The sequence below is a fragment of the Pan troglodytes genome, chromosome 21, assembly GCF_028858775.2.
Source record: "Pan troglodytes isolate AG18354 chromosome 21, NHGRI_mPanTro3-v2.0_pri, whole genome shotgun sequence".
Classification (NCBI taxonomy): Eukaryota; Metazoa; Chordata; class Mammalia; order Primates; family Hominidae; genus Pan; species Pan troglodytes.
The window spans coordinates 9,444,236-9,450,223 of record NC_072419.2 but is presented as its reverse complement, the minus strand read 5'-3'; positions in this window follow the sequence as shown (position 1 = coordinate 9,450,223).

The window sequence follows — 5,988 nt, the reverse complement described above, 5'->3', positions numbered from 1 at the left end:
GTGACAAATTCCTGTGTGAAGTGGGTATCCCAAACCATGATCTTAAGAGTGGGGGAGGTTGCCTCTGGGCTTTGTCCAACATGGGGCCTTTGACCCCACACTATTTAGAAATCATTGAATGTGCCCTCCTGTCTCATACTTATTTCTACCCTCACCAGAACATGTGTATTTCACAGAGATCCTGGAGGGGTCCCCTATTGTCAGCACCTTGGGGAAAAATCAAGGGCTAAGTGGAAATTGTTAATATTTTGTATGGAATTTTGGATCTGGCTAGTTCTTACCTATACCTCCCGGTCTCATGCATTCATGTGTATATTCGTTATTCATCTACCTCCAAAGATACGAAGATGCATAACCTTATCTTGCATAATTCTTGGCACATAGTGGACACACAGTAAGTGGTTGGAATGAAACTAGAAGCTCCCAAACCCAAGTGGGAGACGTATTCGAAACTTCTTCTTTTTTTTATTTTTGAGATGGAGTCTCACTCAGGCTGGAGTTCACTCACTGCAACCTCTGTCTCCCGGGTTCAAGCAATTCTCCTGCCTCAGCCTCCCAAGTAGCTGTGACTACAGGCGCACACCACCACACCTAGCTAGTTTTTGTATTTTTAGTAGAGAAGAGATTTCACCATGTTGGCCAGGATGAGCTCGATCTCTTGACCTCGTGATGCGCCCACCTCGGCCTCCCAAAGCGCTGGGATTACAGGTGTGAGCCACCGCGCCCGGCCTCTATTCGAAACTTCTAACTTGATCGATGAGATGTGCAATGGAAGGAAAGAGAACACAGACCAACCGCTTTGGTGCTGGTGGTGAGACAAAAAAGGAGCTGAGGGAGACAAAATCCAAGGTGGGTGCCAGGATAGGGGTGGTGGTAGAGACACTGTTTTAAGCTCCGTGCAGAAGTTGAAAGCAGGGAGGTACAGGATTTCAGCTTTAACAGGTAGTCTTGATCCTAGGTTCATGACTGTACAAAGAACGTCAGTAGTGGAGTGTGAACTAAAATGTGGGGTGGTGTGAGGGATGGAGCATGGCAGTGGACTGATAAGTGATGTGAGGGCAGAAATATAAGGTAACATGAAGACCCCGTAAATAATTTTGAATTAGAATGGATAGAAGAGAAGGATGCAGAATTCTTGTATTAACTTTCCATACTTATTAATGAAATTTTACCTTGTTGAAGGACATAACATCTCACACAAAAGGAGATGGAAATAGCAGACCAGAAAAGTGTTGATCCTTGCTAGCCATCTACTAGACTAAATGCAAATGAAGGGAAGCTAATAAATCAATACACTGTTGCTGGAAACTGACACAGACAATGTGACTTAATAAAACCCTTTAGAGGAACCAAATGAGACGGTGTACAAAAGCATCAGCACAGTTCCTGAAACTTTTAAGTTCAGCTTTCTCTGGTATAAACAAAAAGGAGAAGGGACATACAAAAATGAAGGAAAGCTTCTTGTGAGATAAGATTTTTAATCATTATTTGCAACATTTGATTTTTTAAATTTATTTTTTCACTTTTTTTAAAAATATAAAAACAAGGTCTTTATATGTTGCCCAGACTGGCCTTGAACTCCTAACCTCAAGCAATCCTCCCACCTTGACTTCCCAAAGTGCTGGGACAACACATGTGAGCCACTGTGCTCAGCCCCCAAATTGATTTTTTTCTTTTCTTTAACAAAAACCCATCCTTGGAGCAGCCGTCTTCAGCTATATCCAGTTTGCCCAATCCCTTGTCACTCTGCCTTTCCTTCTCAAAACACTTTTCTTTCTTCGGACACCTTTGTGCCTCTGATTCTGGGGCTTCCTGATATTGCTGGAGAAAACTGTACACCTGGATTGATTTGCAGGAAAAAGTAATTTGAGTGACGCAGCCTCAGTGAGATCTCTGTTGTTTTCCATCCTGTTCTCCAGGAATCCTGTCACCTTCCCTACTGAGCCAAGCCAAGCCTTTTTCACTTGCTTCAAATCCCATCCCAGTTCTGGAGCTTTCACACTAAGAAACCTGGAGACTCCTCAAATGTGCTCAATATCCCCTTCATTCTACTGCCATACATATGTATGTATATATATATACATATATATTATGTATATTATATGTATATATAAAAATATATACATATAAATATAATTTATAAATGTATATATTTATTATAGAAATACATTATGTTTATATAAATATAATGTGTAAAAATACATATATATACACACACACACACACACACACATACTCATAGAGAGAGAGACAAGGTATCTGTTGTCCAGGCTGGAATGCAGTGGTGCCATCACAGCTCACTGCAACTTCCGCCTCCCAGGATTAAGTGATCCTCCCACCTCAGCCTCCCAAATAGTTGGGACTACAGGCACACACCACCATGCCTAGCTTATTGATTGAATGATTGATTGGTAGAGATGGGGTGTCACAATGTTGCCCAGGCTTGTCACAAACTCCTGGGCTTAAGTGATCTGCCTGCCTCAGCCTCCCAAAGTGCTAGGATTATAGGTGTGAGCCACCATGCTTGGCCCTACCTCCATATTTTTAATTTCCAACCCATTTTTCTATGTGGCTGGCATGGCCCACGGTGAGGTTTCATAACCTTTACTGCAATGTCCCAACACCTTTGTCCTTAAAACTTTCTTACATTCCTTTAAAATTTATGGAAATAGCTTAATCTCTTTAAACTTGAAATTTATCATAAGAATAGAATAAAGGGGCCGGGCGTGGTGGCTCATGCCTGTAATCCCAGCACTTTGGGAGGCCGAGGCTGGCAGATCATGAGGTCAGGAGTTCGAGACCATCCTGGCTAACACGTGAAACCCCGTCTCTACCAAAAATACAAAAAATTAGCCAGGTGTGGTGGCGGGCGCCTGTAGTCCCAGCTATTCAGGAGGCTAAGGCAGGAGAATGGCATGAACCCGGGAGGCGGAGCTTGCAGTGAGCCAAGATCGCACTGCTGCACTCCAGCCTGGGCAACAGAAGTGAGACTCCGTCTCAAAAAAAAAAAAAGAATAGAATAAAGGAGGTAAATGTTTCTCAGTTTGTTGTCATATAAGCATATGGTACAAAAAGCTTAAAAATTTGACTCATCTATTGTAGATTTTATTCAGTCCCGACTGGGAAGCAAGAAACTTACAAATAGCCTTATATGAGTCATCACTTACATTTAAATCGTTTCCCTTTTTTTTCCTTTTTTTTTTTTTTTTGAGATGTGAAAATAATGGAAATCTTAAGTTGCCCTGGTATGTAGGCCCACTATTTGCTAGTTAAGCAAGAGAGAACTCAAACTTCATTGTCTCAAAAACCATTCACATTTGACCATTGACAGATCATTTAAGAAGACAATCTTACATTGACTTCCTCTCATTCATGGAATTGGTTTTAAAGAATGGACTCTGTGTCCATTCATTTGCCATACCAAGATATTCCTGAAAGGAGTAAAAGATGCATGAGCACTTCAGTTGTGATGTCAGCACTTATTTTCCAGGACAAAAAAATTCTCTTTAAGAAAAGTAAAACTTCAGCCAGGCGCAGTGGCTCACCCCTGTAGGCCAAGGTGGGCAGATCACTTGAGGTCAGGAGTTTGCGACCAGCCCAACCAACATGGTGAAACCCCGTCTCTACTAAAGATACAAAAATTAGCCAGATGTGATGGCGCATACCTGTAATGCCAAGCTACTCAGGAGGCTGAGGTAGAAGAATCGCTTGAGCCGGGAGGCAGAGGTTGCAGTGAGCCAATATCATGGCGCTACACTCCAGTCTGGGCAACAAGAGCGAAACTCTGTCTAAGAAAAAAAAAAAAAAAAAGCCAGGCATGGTGGTTCATGCCTGTAATCCCAGCTACTTGGAAGGCTGAGGTAGGAGAATCACATGAGCCAGGGAGGCAGAGGTTGCAGTGAGCTGAGACCATGCCACTGCACTGCACTCCAGCCTGGACAACAAGAGCAAAACTCCGTCTCAAAAGAAAAAAAAAAAAACCCAAGAACAACAAAAAAAATTAGCCAGGCGTGGTGGCACATGTCTGTAATCCTAGCTACTCAGGAGGCTGAGGCAGGAGAACTGCTTGAATCTGGGAGACGGAGGTTGCAGTGAGCCGAGATCGTGCCACTGCACCCCAGCCTGGGCAACAGAGCAAGATTCCATCTCAAAAAAAAAAAAAAAAAAGTAAAACTTGGCCAGGTGCAGCGGCTCACACCTGTAATCCCAGCACTTTGGGAGCCTGAGGCAGGTAGATCACTTGAGGTCAGGAGTTTGAGACCATCCTGGCCAACATGATGAAACCCTGTCTCTACTAAAAATACAAAAATTATCCGGGTGTGGTGGCACACACCTGTAATCCCAGCTACTTGGGAGGCTGAGGCAGGAGAATCACTTGAGCCCGGATGATGGAGGCTGCAGTGAGCCAAGATCACGCCCCTGCACTCCAGTCTGGGCGACAAGAGTGAAACTCCATCTCAAAATAATAATAATAATAATAATATTAATAATAATAATATCGGAAGTTTCCCAGCAAAAGTAGATAACTTGCCTTCTGTTGCATTACCCAGTTCCCTGCCTAGGTTCTGTGTTCAGTACAGTATTGAAGTATATCTAAACAGGTACATCAGTGAAAGATAAACTCCGATTGCAAGGAAATGAGCCTATTCTTTAAAAAAAAAAAAAAACCTGCTTGGGCCAGGCACGGTGGCTCACACCTGTAATCCCAGCACTTTGGGAGGCTGAGGTGGGCAGATCATGGGGTCAGGAGATTGAGACCATCCTAGCTAACGCAGTGAAACCCTGTCTCTAGTAAAAAATACAAAAAATTAGCCAGGCGTGGTGGTGGGCACCTGTAATAGTCCCAGCTACTCGGGAGGCTGAGGCAGGAGAATGGGGTGAACCCAGGAGGCAGAGCTTGCAGTGAGCCAAGATCGCACCACTGCACTCCAGCCTGGGTGACAGAGCAAGACTCCTCTCAAAAAACAAAACAAAATAAAACAGCAAAACCTGCTCAGCTAGATGTGGTGGCTGACACCTGTAAACTCAGAGCTTTGGAAGGCTGAAGTGGGCGGATCACTTGAAGGCAGAAGTTTGAGACCAGTCTGGGCAACAAAGTGACACCTCTCCCCACCTTCGACTCTACAAAAAATAAAAAATTCTCTAGATGTAGTGGTGGATGCCTATAGTCCCAGCTACATGGGAGGCTGAAACAGGAGGATCACTTAGGAGGACCACTGGAGCCCAGAAGTCTGAGGCTGTGGTGACCCATGATTCCACCACTGCACTCCAGCCTGGGTGACAAAATGAGACCCTGTCTCTAAAAACAAAACAAAAACCTTTTTTACTGAAGTGGGATTGACATGTAAGACTTCACATACAAGTAGATATATATATACATCTATGAAATCATCACAATTAAGATAATGAAATTTATTCTTCTACCTCTTTATAATTCCTCCCTCTCATTCCTCCCCATAGCTTCCTCATATCCCCCTGCTCCTGTCCCCAAGCAATCATGGGTACTTACTGCTTTCTGTTACTATCGATCAGTTTGTATTTTCTAGAATTTTATATGGATGGAATCTTTCAATAGATACTTTTTTCTTTCATTATTATTATTATTATTATTATTATTATTTTACTTTAAGTTCCAGGATACAAGTGCAGAACATACAGGCTTTTTACATAGGTATACGTGCACCATGGTGGTTTGCTGTACCTATCAACTGGTCATCTAGGTTTTGAGCCCCGCACGCATTAGCTATTTGTCCTAATGCTCTCCTTCCCCTCGCCACCCACCCCCTGACTGGCCCTGGTGTGTGTTGTTTGCCTCCTGGTGTCCATGTGTTCTCATTGTTCAACTCCTGCTTATGGATACTCTTTTTTTCATCTGGCGTCTTTCACTCATCCTAATGAATGGGATTAATGGAACAACTGGAAATTCATCCATGTTGTATCAACAATTTATTCCTTTTTATAGCTGACTAGTATTCAGTTGTAATGATA